Here is a 14,519-nt window from a genome sequence, read left to right as displayed (position 1 = left end):
TGTCCCCCATCCTGGACCCCCCTCCCACCTCACTCCCCATCCCATCCCTCAGGGTCATCCCAGTGCACCGGCCCTGAGCTCCCTGTTTCATGCATCGAACCTAAACTGGCGATCTCTTTCACATATGGTAATATACATGTTTCAATGCTATTCTCTCAAATCATCCCACCCTTGCCTTCTCCCACAGAGTCCAAAAGTCTGTTCTTTACATCTAACACAAGCATTCTTATAATACAGTTTCAATGTCACTGTTACTGGACATGGCATATAAAAATTAGAACACCTTCCTGAATCTTCCCATTTACTTTCTATGTTCTTTAAAAGGGCCTGGACTATTATCTCTGATGATCAAGCAAAAACTTAAGTGTAAACAAAATTTAGATAACAGCTTAGATTGAGATGGGAAAAGAATAGCATTTGACATCTTAGTTTTGATTTGATCTTGTGATCTAATTTCTTTAAATGATCATTTTAATTCCATATTGTTAAAGCATGGTTTCTAAGTGAGTTTGAGAAGTAGATGAGATTGTAAGAAGGCTGATAGTTAAGATTTAGAGAAAATAGTATTTCCTCAGCACCACCACCACTACTACATCTCCTGAAACATGAAAAATAAAAATAGGGAGACTTCCCTCATGGTTCAGTGGTTAAGACTTCACCTTCCAATGCTGCAGGTGCACCAGTTCGATCCCTGGTCAGGGAACTAGATCTCACATGCCTCATGGGCCAAAAAACCCAAACAGAAAACAGTAACAATATTGCAACAAAAGCAGTAAAGACTCTAAAAATGGTCCACATCAAACAAAATCTTTTTTAAAAATCCCCTCAAATAAAATGCTGTGCAATTGACATTTAACATTTATACCTACTTGTTCCTTTGACTACCTTTACTTTCGCCCTTAGTGGACTCCTAGATGTTAAAACAGCCCTTGCAAACAGATCAAAGGAAATTAGAATATAAGGGGATAGGTTCACTGTGCCAGTTCCCTCTTATGATGATATGTGTGTTATGTACGAATTAGAAACCTCCTGCCTGACCTCTAGTGTTAGGATGTCTCAAGGCTGAGTCCTTGGCCCCCTTCTCTCTTCCCCAGGCAACATCACCCACTTCCACAGCTTTAAATGCCATGAATGTGATGGCTGAAGTTGGCATTTCCAGCTCTGCCCTCCTCCTTGATCGCCTGGCCTCTCTGTCCAACTGCTTGCTGGACATTGTCACCCAGGTGCCTAGTGGCATCTCGAATTCACCATGAACAAAACCCAACTCTTATTTTCTTCTCTCCAGACCTTACCCTTAAAAGATCTTCATCTAAATTCCATCACCCGTTCTCAGACCCCAAACCTAGGTATGCTTGATTCGTCCATCTCATCTTCATCAGAGAAGGATCCACCATAACGCTTGTGAAGTTTCATCTGCCATGCCTTCCACACGCACAGGACCCTTGCAAGGCACCCCATTTTGTGTTCGGGTTTTCATTTTTCTTACAGAGGGCCCTCAACTTGTGTATATTTCAGGTCCCATTAAACTTGGATCTGCCTCTGCACCCTACCTCCTGCCCTATTTTGTAAGAAAAGTATTTCAAGCCACCACCTTCTCTGACCTCGAGTACAACAATGACCTCCTGATGTTCCCCAGCTTCCTCACTTCCCTCTATATAGCAGCCAGAATGATCTTTTGAAACTGTTTTCTAGTCGTACCCCTTACTTAACCCACTGGCTTCCCGTTCCACTTAAAATAAGTCGTACCATGGAACCATCACAATGCCTGTGGTCATCTGGTCCTTGCTTAGCTCCCAGTCCTTTCTCTGCACAGCTGACTCCCCTCTGGCTGTACCCTTCTTTCCTTGCTGGAATATACTGCAGTCTTTTTTGCCTCAAGGCTTTTGTACTAGCCCTTTCCCTGGCTGAAGGGAATTTTCCCCATTTCTTCACTTGTCACCTCATCATTCCAGTCTCCCTGGTGGCTCAGACGGTAAAGTGCCTGCCTGCAGTGCGGGAGACCAGGGTTCGATCCCTGGGTTGGGAAGATCCCCTGGAGAAGGAAATGGCAACCCACTCCAGTACTCTTGCCTGGAAAATTCCATGGACTGAGAGGCTCCTCAGAGCCTTCTAGGCTACAGTCCGTGGGGTCGCAAAGAGTCGGACACGACTGAGCAACTTCGCTTTCACTTTTCATCAAGTCTCAGCTCAAACGTCACCTCCCCTCAGAAGACTGTGTCCTTTGGGTGGAGATTCAGCTCCACCCCAGTCATTCTTGATCCCATTATCCCCTTCTTTTCACTTGTCACAATAAGAAACTATCTACTCAGTTTTCTTTATTGTCTGACTTCTTTCAAAAGATTATGTACTCCCTGAAGGTTCACTTGCTCACCACTGAATCCCCACAGCCTAGCAGTATCTACTGCAGAGAAGGTTCCCATAAAGTATTTGCTAAATAAATGCACAAGTGAAATGTGTGTTAAATAAAGAAGAGGTACTACACATAGTGTCAGTAGGATTGAGGAATACGAACTTTTTATGAAGTTTTTTTTCACTTCTTCCTTACTAACTGTAGACTGTTAAAACTTTATCTTTCCAGTGGATGCAAATTTGAGATGTGAATTGATGTCACAATTAATATTCCACTCTGTACAGAATCATAATATGTGAGCTAAAATGTATATGGCATTGTGTCTAAACTGTACGGTATTTGTCATAAGTAGCAAGTAAATGGAGAGGAAAATATACAGACTAAATCTCATCTGAATCTCCCCATTCCTCTTGCCCCCAGACATTGGTTCAGGAGTGCTCAGGTTTGAGAGTTATGAATGCCATCCATATATTCTGAACAGAACTACATATATTGTGAAAAAAATAGGAAAAAAAAATCAGTATTTGAAATCTGCATCAATTTCCTTCATCTAAGGAAAGGCATTTTTTAAAATATCCATTTTATCAGAGATATAATTCATATACCATAAAGTTCACTCTTTCAAAGTGTACAGTTGAGTGTTTAGTATATTTACAAGAGTTTCACATCCATCACCACAATCACATTCCAGAACATTTCACTCCCCAAGAAACTCCAGACCTATTACCAGTCACTCCACAGTCCCTCCCCTCCTCTCTTACTCAGCGCCCTCACCTCCTGGCTCCCGGCAACCACTAGTCCATGTTCAGTCTCTCTGAATTTGCTGATTCTGGAAATTTCATAACCGTGTAACCAAAAAATATGTGATTTTTAACATTACGTTTCTTTCACTGATAATGTTTTAAAGGTTCATCCATGTTATACACTGTGTCAGTATTTCATTTTCTTTTATTGCCAAATAATACCTCATTGTGTAGACAAGCAACATTTTATCTATTCCTCGGTTGATGGACATTTGGATTGTTAATTCTTTTTGGCTATTATGCATAATGTTGCTATGACCATTTATGTACAAGTTTTGTGTAGATATACATTTCCATTTCTCTCAAGGATATACTTCAGTAGAATTGCTGAGTCATATAGTAGTTCTGTTTAACTTCTAAAGAACTGTCAAACTGTTTTCCAAATTGACTGCTCCATTTTACATTCCCATCAGCAGTGTATGAGGGTTCCAATTTCTACACCAATCTTTCCACCAGAACTTGCTATTGTCCTTTTTATTATAGTCATCCTTGTGGGTATGAAATGGTACCTCATTATACATTTCCCTAATAATTAAGGATGTTGATCATCTTTTAATGTACTTAAAGCTATCGGTATCCATATATCTTCTTTGGCGGAGTGTCTATTCAAATATTCTGCTCATTTATTAGTTTTGGGGGGTTTTTTGGCTATAGAGTTGTATAGTTCTTTATACATTCTGATATAAGTCTCTTAACAGCTATATGATTTGCAAATATTTCTCCCATTCTATGGATTGTCTTTTAATTTTCTTGATGGTTTCCTTGCAAGCACAAAAGTTGTATCTGTTTTTTTTTTTTCTTTGTCTTTTTGTGATTTTGGTGTCACATCTAAGAAACCAATGCTTAATTCAAGGCCATGAAAATTTGATCTCATGTTTTCTTCCAAGAATGTGATAGTTTTAGCTCCCACATTTAGATCCATGCTTCATTTTGAGGTCCACACACTGTGCAAGCTAGCAGTCCATTTCATTCTTTTCCACGTGGATATCATGCAAAAGATAATATCAAGTCGTACCAGCAATCTTTGTTAAAAAAAGAGTGTTCTTTCACATTGAAATGGTCTTGGTACCTGTATATATCAGCATTCTCCAGAGAACCATTAGCATACATTATAGAGAGATTTATCTTAAGGAATTAGCTACCATGATCATCAGGCCTGGCATGTCTGAAATTGTAGGGCAGGCCAACAAGTGGAAATTCAGATAAAAGTTGATTTTGTAATCTAGAGCCTGAACTTTGCAGAGCAAGTAGCAAGCTTTCTTATGTTGCCGTCTTGAAGCAGAATTGCTTCTTCTTCTGTAAACCTGTCTTTGCTGTCAAGGCCTTCCACTGGTTGAATGAGACCCACTCACCTACTGAGGGTAATCTGCTTTACTTAGATCAACTATTGTAAATGTTACTGACATCCACAATACCTTCCCAGCAACATCTAGACCAGGGTTTGACCAAACAACCAGGCTTCACAGCCTAGTCAAGATGAAATATAAGATTAACCATTACAGCACCCTTGCCAAAAATCACCTGACCACAAATGTATCACTTATTTCTAGATTCTCCACTCAATTTCATTGATCTATATATGCCCATCCTTATGCCAGTACTGCTGTTTTGATTATTGAAGCTTTATGGTAAGCTTTACAATCAAGGTGTGAGTCCTCCAACTTTTGTTTTGTTCAAGATGTTTTAGCTATTTTGTAGTCTCTTGCAACTCATACGAATTTTAGGACCAGCTTGTCCATTTCTGGAAAAAAAAAAAAAGAAGTTGAAATTTTAATAGTTACTCCCTTGAATCTGGGCTTCCCTGGTGGCTCGGACTGTAAAGTGTCTGTCTGCAGTGCAGGAGACCTGGGTTCAATCCCTGGGTTGGGAAGATCCCCTGGAGAAGGAAATGGCAACCCACTCCAGTACTCTTGCCTGGAAAATTCCATAGACTGAGGAGCCTGGTAGGCTACAGTCCATGGGGTTGCTAAGAGTCGGACATGACTGATAATTTGAGGAATACTGCCATCTTAATATTGTCTTCAATTCATGTACATAGAATGTCTTTCCATTTATTTAGCTCTTTATAAATTTCTTTTAACTATGTTTTATAATTTTCAGTGTACGAGTCTTACTCTTGTTAAATTTGTTCCTGAGTATATTATTTTTGATGCTGTTATAAATGGGATTTCCTTAATTTCATTGTTTTGATTGATCATTGCTAGTTTATAGCAACATAATTGATCTTTGTATATTGAGCTTGTGTCCTGCAACCTCGCTGAGTTCTAATAGCATTTTTGTGGATTCATCTGGGTTTTTTTCCATACAAGATCATGTCATTTATGAATCTCCAGTACAATGTAAAATAGAAATGATGAGAATGGACATTCTTATCTTATTCTTGATGTCAGGGAGAAAGCATTGATTTTTCCACCCAGGAAGCATGATATTAGCTGTGGGTTTTTCATCAATGGCTATTATCAGTTTAATGATGTTTCTTTCTTTTCCTAGTTTGTTGAGTGTTTTTTGTTATGAAAGGGTGTGGGATTCTGTCAAAGGCTTTTTCTGCATCATTGAGAGAACATTGTGATCTTTGTACTTTATTCTATTACTATGATATATTACATTGATTGATTTCCTTATGTTATACCAACCTGGCATTCCTGGGATTAACTCACTTGGTAATACTATATAATTCTATTATATGTTGCTGGATTCACTTTCCTAGGATTTTGTTGAGAACTTTCGCATCAATATTTATATTGGTAAGTGGCTCTTCTGAGCTGTCTTTAGTTTTGGTATCGGGTTAACATTAGCCTCATAGAATAAGTAAGTGTTCACTACACTCCTGTTTTTTGAGTTTAAGAAGGATTGGAGCTAACTCTTCTTTGAATGTTTGGTAGAATTTACAGTGAGTCCTGGAATTGTGAAAAGTTTTTTTTTAATTATTAATTCGATCTCTTTTCTATTCCAATTTTCTATTTCTTCTTGAATTTACTTTCAAAGTTGAGATGAGATTTTCTAAGAATTTCCCCATTTTATTTAGGTTATTTAATTTGTTAGCATATGATTCCTCACAGTATCCCCTAATAATTCTTTTTATTTCTGAAAGTTTAATAGTGATCCCCTCTTGTCTTATTTTATTTTGGGGAGCTGTGCCTCGAGGGTTGGGGGATCTTAGTTCCCTGACCAGGGGCTGAATCTGGGCCACTGCAGTGAAAGCACCAAGTCCTAACCACTGTGCTGCTGCTGCTGCTGCTGCTAAGTCACTTCAGTCGTGTCCGACTCTGTGTGACCCCATAGATGGCAGCCCACCAGGCTTCCCCGTCCCTGGGATTCTCCAGGCAAGAACGCTGGAGTGGGTTGCCATTTCCTTCTCCAATGCATGAAAGTGAAAAGTGAAAGTGAAGTCGCTCAGTTGTGTCCAACTCTTAGCGATCCCATGGACTGCAGACCACCAGGCTCCTCCATCCATGGGATTTTCCAGGCAAGAGCACTGGAGTGGGGTGCCATTGCCTTCTCCGCCTAACCACTGTACCACAAGGGAATTCCCTCCTTTTTTATTTCTAATTTTAGTAATTTGAATCTTCTTTTCTTGATCAACCAAGCCCAAAATTTATCAATTTTTTGACTTTTCAAAGAATAAAATTTTTTTTCTATATTGTTTTTCTATTCTCTATTTCCTTTATTTCCTTTCTTTTTATTTCTTCTTCTTACTCTGGGTTTAGTTTGCCCTTTTCCTAGTTTCAAAGAAATTAGATTATTGATTTGAGATCTCTCTTCCTTATTAATAAAGATCCTTACAACTCTGAATCTTCCTATGAGAATTGTTTTCACTGTATCCCCTAAGTTTTGGTATCTTATGTTTTCATTTTCCTCCATCTCAGCACTTTCTAATTTCTCTTGTGACCTCGTCTTCAAGCCACTTTTTATTTAGGAGTGGGATGATTAATTTCTACTTATTTGTGAATTTCCTTTGTTCTTGACCTCTAATATCATTTTACTGTGGATGGAGAACATACTTCACATGACTCCAATCCTTTTAAGCTCACCGAAGCTTGTTTTATGGTCTAACATATGACCGATCCTGGAGAATGTTCCCCATGCACTTGAGAAGAATGTGCATTCTGCTGTCACTGGCTGGAGTGCTACAGAGAGACGTCTGTTAGGTCTTCTATTTGTTGTTGCTTTTCTGCCTAGTGGTCCTACTCATTATTCAAAGTAAAAATTGAAGTCTCCAACTATTTTATTGAATTTCCCTCCAGCTTATTAAAGCTTTACTTCATGTATTTTGGGGCTCTGTGGGTAGGTACATATGTTTATAATTGTTAAGTCTTCCAGACTGATTGACACTTTTATCACAATAAAATGTCCTCCTTTGTCTCTGATAACAATTTCATTTTAAAATGTATTTTATCTAACATTAACATAGCCATTTCAACCCTTTTTTGGATACTGTTTGCATGTATATCTTTTTCTATTCTTTTACTTTTAACCTATTTGTGTTCTAAGGAACAACATTAAACTTAAAAACTAAACTGTTGTGCTAAGTATATTTTTGTCTCAGGTATTAAAATGCAGCAAATGATGGCTTTAAAATCCATTTACCACATTTAAATGAAAATATCTAAATAATAAAAGATAGTCTTCCACCCCCCCCCCATCTCTTAACCAGTCCTTGATTTAACCCATAACGGTTTATTCCACAGGATTAAATCTGGAGTCTTACTTACCTTCTAAAGGTTCACCAATCCATTTATTGTCAAACCAGCAGGGAAAGGAAATTCCTAAGCAAGGAACACTGCTCAGAAAGTACTGTACCATGTCTCCAAATCCCTGAGAATCAATTCTGGAAAACTGGAAGCAACGGAGAGCACTATAAGGTAACTGATTTTCACTTGAGTTCCTAAATCTAAGTGAACAAAGTACTCAGGACACCTGAGTTAGTTTTATTATTTTATTCTCTGGGAAAGCACTGTCCAATAAAAATATAACATGAACAAATGCAAATCACATATGTAAATTTTAAAGTTTCTAGTAGCCACATATTATTAAAAAGAAAAAAAAAAGCCAAATTTATTTATTATTTAGCTAATAATTATAGTTTATTAATAAATATATTTTATTTAACCCAGTATAATATCATTTCTACACATGACTAATACAATATTATTATTCTTTGCTGTTGTTCAGTACTAAGTCATGTTCAACTCTTTGCAACCCCGTGGACTGCAGCACACCTGGCTTCCCTGTCCTTCACTATCTCCCAGAGTTTTCTCAAATTCATGTTATTCTTAATTTCCTATCGAGTCTCTGAAATTTACACTTAAAGCACAATTTAATGAAAGCCAGCCACTTTTCAGATGATTAACAGCCATAGTCACTAATGGCTACCACACTGGACAGTGCAACAGTAGTATTTAAAGCTGAGAATTAGCCTTGAAATCCTCTATGATGACCAAATCAAACCTAAAATTTTTTTCTTAACCACAACTATTGTCCATTGCTTATATAATAGGAGCATAAAAATGTAATAACCTAACAGGTGGTACAATCAGAATTAAATTTACAAAATGTGGAAGTTCCAATCTGCATTGGTTCAACAGACTGCATGGAACAGACTGGTTCCAAATCAGGAAAGGAGTACGTCAAGGCTGCATATTGTCACCCTGCTTATTTAACTTATACGCAGAGTATATCATGTGAAATGTCAGGCTGGATGAAGAACAAGATGGAATCAAGATTGCCAGGAGGAATATCAATAACCTCAGATACGCAGATGACACCACCCTTATGGCAGAAAGCAAAGACTAAAGAGTTTCTTGATGAACGTGAAAGAGGAGAGTGAAAAAGTTGGCTTAAAACTCAACATTCAGAAAAGTAAGATCATGGCATCCAGTCGAATCACTTCATGGCAAATAGATGGGGAAACAATGGAAACAGTGACAGACCTTATTTTGGGGGGCTTCAAAATCACTGCAGATGGTGACTGTAGCCATGAAATTAAAAGATACTTGCTCTGTAGAAGAAAACCTATGACCAACCTAGACAGCATATTAAAAAGCAGAGACATTACTTTGCCAACAAAGGTCTGTCTAGTCAAAGGTATGGTTTTTTCAGTAGGTCACGTATGGATGTGAGAGTTGGACTATAAAGAAAGCTGAGTACTGAAGAACTGATACTTTAAACTGTGGTGTTGGAGTAGACTCTTGAGAGTCCCTTGGACAGCAAGGAGATCAAACCAGTCTAGCTAAAGGAAATCAGTCCTGAATATTCACTGGAAGGACTGATGCTGAAGCTGAAACTCCAATACTTGGGCCACCTGATGAGAAGAACTGACTCACTAGAAAAGACCCTGATGCTGGGAAACAATGAAGGTGGGAGGAGAAGGGGACGACAGAGGATGAGATGGTTGGATGGCATCACCGACTAGATGGACATCAGTTTGAGTAAACTCCGGGAGTTGGTGATGAACAGGGAAGCCTGGAGTGCTGCAGTCCATGGGGTCACAAAGAGTTGGATATGACTGAGCGACTGAACTGACTGAATCTGCATTGGTAATGATTTGTAACATTTATTAAGCATTTGCTCTGTGCCAGGCACTATGACAAGTATTTTAAAACATGGTGAAAGTTACTTCTGTTATCTCCATTTCATGGAAGAGGAAACTGGGGCTAAGAAAAGTTAATTAACTTGGGCAAGATCAAGCAGCATGTAAGTTGTGAAGTCTCTTTCTGGTTGGCTCTGGAGCCTGTAAGCCTAGCCTCCAAATTCTACTGCCTCCCTAAAATGAATCAACCACCTGCAGACATATAGTGAATTTCATATATAAAGCTATGAGAGAGAGTCCAAATTTCCCCTGCGTGTGTTCAATTCAGCAATTTGCTGAGGGCCTATTGTGTTCAGTGCCCTTGGGAATCAGGTTTCACTCACCCCTGGCTGGCATGCTCTGACTGAAACTGACTGCTTCAGAGAGGGGCTCGAACATTTTGATAAAAAGCGGCAGAAGAAATGTGAACTATTCAGCATTTTTTATTTTGAGTAAATAGCTCTTCAACAGCTCTCAACTTTTTCTGCTTGCTCTCATCTAGGCAATTGATAACATCAGTAATGGAAAGAGTTAGAAATCTTCTTTATCAGCCAAGTGTCTACTAACTATTCTTTAAATTCATCCACATACTATTTTAATTTGTATAATTGAAAGATTAATAGAAACTATACAGATATATTTTATACACACAGAAATGTGATTACACATTTATATCTATGTAGCTTTAAAAGTAATTGTTTAAGGCCTGTTTATTATTTAATACCCAAATCCATCTAACTAATAATAGTTGCAACTGCCAAGTAAATACGATGCAGATGCCATACTGTGTACATTTACAAATGTTATCCTAGCTTTTACAACACTCCTATGAAGAAGTATTATTCCCTATTTTACAGATGAGGAAATATAGCCAACTTTTTTTTCAGTATGTTATGTTACTGGGGAGAAGGTAATGGCAACCCACTCCAGTACTCTTGCCTGGAAAAATCCCATGGACAAAGGAGCCTGGTAGGCTGCAGTCCACGGGGTCGCTATGAGTCGGACACGACTGAGTGACTTCACTTTCCCTTTTCACTTTCATGTATTGGAGAAGAAATGGCAACCCATTCCAGTGTTCTTGCCTGGAGAATCCCAGGGACGGGGAAGCCTGGTGGGCTGCCATCCATGCGGTCACACAGAGTCGGACACAACTGAAGTGACTTAGCAGCAGCAGCAGCTATTAATAAAATACAAACATCTGTAAATAATATCATCACCTTAAACCTGTGTACAGTTACAGATGATAATACTTCCATTTACATCATCCAAACTGACTCTCATAATAAGTCATGATACAGAAAGCCCATACGCTTACAACTACCAGGATAGGTAATTAAGGTTCTTTTGGAGTCCTGCAGCAACTTTTAAAAAATTACAAATTGTTCATTTGGGAGAATCTTATTTTATTTGCATTCAGCACCTAATGAACCAGAAATGACAGACAAGACCAAATTCTACCACAGCTGACAGGAGCTTCCACAGAAGTTTCATAAGCTTCATTTCCCCAGTCTCCTCCCATTTTTAGGACAGGCCCATCCATGTGGGAGCCCAGGAAACAAAGAGCAGCAACCAGAGAGGATTCTGAGGCTCTCTTTTGCCTCCTGTAGATTTATAAACAAGACTGATGGCCAGTCAGCACGGTGCCTTCTCACAAACTTCAAATATCCTAAACTACCTAGACGTCAGGTCGCAGGTGACAGAAACTTGCAGCTTTCCATTTTTCCTACCTCACTGTCTTTTACAGGGAGTTGTAAATGCCCTAAGCAACTATGCCTCCAGAATTTAATAGGGGTCTGGAGAATTCCAGACTGTACAGTCCATGGGGTTGCAGAGTCAGACACAACTGAGCGACTTTCACTTTCACTAAGCTAAGACAAAGGCATAAAGAGCTGGCCGTTTTCCCAGTTAACTAGCCCAAAGCAATGCCAACCCATTGGGAGTAAGACTCAAAAAGTTTTCTGCTCCTCCATTTCATTCCCAATTATACTTTAATGTTAAAACTTTTGTGATTAGTAATATCATACCTTATCAACCATTATTATTTCTTTTTATAGATGAGACATTGAGCTTTAAAGACTAAGTGCTCACTGAACTTCACATGACTAATAAGAGACTAAAGACTCAAACCGGTTCAACTCAAGTTCAAGGTTCTTTACCTTAAACCATCTAATCTCCTTGGGAAATAAATCTCTATTCTTGTGGACTGCCTTTATACAATATCTGAGCTATTTTCTTATGGGGAGATAATACGCAAAAAACAAACTGCATTATCTCCATGGGAAACTGGTTTCCAGTGCAGTAAATTCCTAGAAAGCCGAGCATTACAAACTCTTCTAAGGTGACAGGCAGTCCTGCTGCTAAGAGGACAGTAGGTCTTGCAATCTATCCACCTAGTAGGTGTTCTGGACGCCAAAACTGGTCTCAACTGTTCTGTTACCTACTCCAAGGTTATAGGCATTGCTCCCATTTGGGAATCTCCTTATTCATTACCCTTAAAAATCTCCTCCTTCTCTTTTGATTAGATACTTACAATATTAAAAGAAAGATGGGCTGTCCGTCCATATTCTAGCAGTTGATGTCACCACTAATAGTAACTTGTGTTGTTTCTAGCCTGAAATAATTTTATGCTTTTTTGCCTCATCAAGCTTCCTATTTTGACAAATCTGTAGACTTAGGTTGTGGTTTAGTTGCTCAGTCATGTCCAACTCTTTGCAACCCCATGGACTGTAGCCCACCAGGCTCCTCTATCCATGGGATTCTCTAGGCAAGAATACTGGAGTGGGTTGCCACTTCCTTCTCCAGGGGATCTTCCTGACCCAGGGATCAAACCCGCATCTCCTGCATCTCCTGCACGGGTAGGTGGATTCTTTATCACTGAGCCACTAAGGGAGCTCTAGGCTTAGGTTGGATTTTCTATTATTTGAGATATTTGAGATAAATATATGTAATCTACAGAGTCATTGCCTATAAACACACATACTACAGCAGGTGTTAGATCAGGCCATACTCTGAGCAAGCCTGTAGGCAATTCACTTACTTCATAGGTAAGCTAGTCATTAAAGGTAATTGTTGTAGTATGTAATTCCCCAAATCCTAATAAACCTTGGGTGAGGTTATTAAGCCTCCTCAGAATCCAGACATGTCCACTGCAAAAAACAAAAATCAAAACCTACCCCAAATTAATGTACACAATGGTTTGTCTTTGAAGAAATAACGTGTTGTAAGAATGACAAATTGTCACACCTAAGAAACATCAATTCTACAAAGCTAGGTTGGCAATCTTCTTATGGACAACACCATCACAGTCAGAGATAAAACTCTCTAAGGGAGTTTTCTCCATGAATCAGTCAGAATTCTTTAAAAATATTTTGGCCAGCAATCATAGTTTCATGTGGATCCCTGGCAGCTCAGTTGATAAAATAATCCGACTGCAAAGTGGGACACCTGGCTTGGGAAGATCCCCTGGAAGAGGGCATGGCAACCCCTCCAGTATTCTTGTCTGGCGGGCTACAGTCCATGAGGTCACAGAGTCAGGCACAACTGAGCACACCTAAGCACAGCACCCAAGCCTTGGCCCACAGATTCTGGACACAGTGGTCTAGACTCTAAATGTACAGCCGAGGTTTATCATTCACTCAAAAGCAAATGTTGCAAGACTTTCAAAGACTAGAACCTCAACAGAATAGTCAACGGGAAATTAAATCCCCTAAATAAATACTATGAGCAGCGAGAAATGTAGTCATCTCTATGTACTCGATGTGGAACCTTCTCTCTACAAATGTGTCTTCTTGAGACAGAAATGAATTGTTATTTTCTTCATTGTCACCTTTAGCCCAATGCATTGGACACAGTAGGAACTCATCAGAAGTGCCCTTTGATTGGAACATTCCTACTCCCTCAGCCTTTGGCACCTCCAATGAAGGCAGATTGGGGGTATTATCCATGCATTGAGTGAAGCAAAAGGGTTATTTGCTCAGTCCTGTCCCACTCTTTGCGGCCTGTTCGTGGAATTCTCCATGCAAGAATACTGGAGACAGGGTAGCCATTCCCTTCTCCAGGGGATCTTCCTGACCCAGGAATAGAACCTGCACCTCCTGCATCGCAGGCAGATTCTCCACAGTCTGAGTCACCAGGAAGCCCAGGATCTATGGATTAGTGAACTTCAAACTGAAACCAGGTCTCTGAGCTCCTAAGGACTGGTGTGAACCAAACACTTATTGAAAGATCACTACAAGCCAGTCTTTCTTTAGGAAAGGGAATGGGGGTCTTAATTTACCCCAGCCATTGAAAGAATGGCATCACGGATTCAATGGACAAGAGTTTGAGTAAACTCCGGGAGTTGGTGGACAGGGGAAGCCTGGCGTGCTGCAGTCCTTGGGGTCGCAGAGAGTCAGACACGACTGAGCGACTGAACTGAACTGATTGAAAGAAATGTGACCCCCAAACAAGGAAATCAAAGGAATAGTCTAGGATCCTGGGGTAAGAAGAGGGGGAGGAAAGTGTGCTACGTGGCTATCTCAGGACGACAACGGGCTAGGAGAGGAGGGTAGGCCTGGCGGCAGGGCCCGGGGCTGAGTAACCCCTCTTCCGGGCAAGCCCAGGGCGTGAGTCACCGGTGAGCCTGGCGGGAGGAAGGGGTGGCCTGAGTCACAGCCCCGGGGAAGATCAGGTCTGACTGACGGAGGGATCTGTGGAGCTGGGGGTAGAATGGAAGTAGGAGGTGGATTTTGAAACCCACTCCCTCCCTCTGGGGCAGGGGCGGCGGAGGGAGTGAGGGGGATCTAACCTAGGGTCCCAG

At 40.0% G+C, this 14,519-nt stretch overlaps 1 long non-coding RNA gene across 2 annotated transcripts in view; it reads left to right on the top strand.

The window, feature by feature from the left end:
• Nucleotides 1-8,009, top strand: part of LOC104982178 — a 12,674-nt gene extending 4,665 nt beyond the window's left edge. The window contains exon 3 of one of the 2 annotated variants that reach the window (XR_824486.1): nucleotides 7,904-8,009. This is a non-coding gene — a long non-coding RNA (uncharacterized LOC104982178). Of the gene's footprint in view, nucleotides 1-7,841 lie in introns of both variants that reach the window. The other variant, XR_824485.1, reaches the window with a different exon arrangement.
• The last annotated feature ends 6,510 nt before the right edge of the window (nucleotides 8,010-14,519 follow it).

This window comes from Bison bison, unplaced genomic scaffold (assembly GCF_000754665.1).
Source record: "Bison bison bison isolate TAMUID 2011002044 unplaced genomic scaffold, Bison_UMD1.0 scf7180017864527, whole genome shotgun sequence".
Lineage (NCBI taxonomy): Eukaryota > Metazoa > Chordata > Mammalia > Artiodactyla > Bovidae > Bison > Bison bison.
Note: the sequence above shows the minus strand (reverse complement) of the source record. Positions and strands in the feature narration are given on the sequence as shown.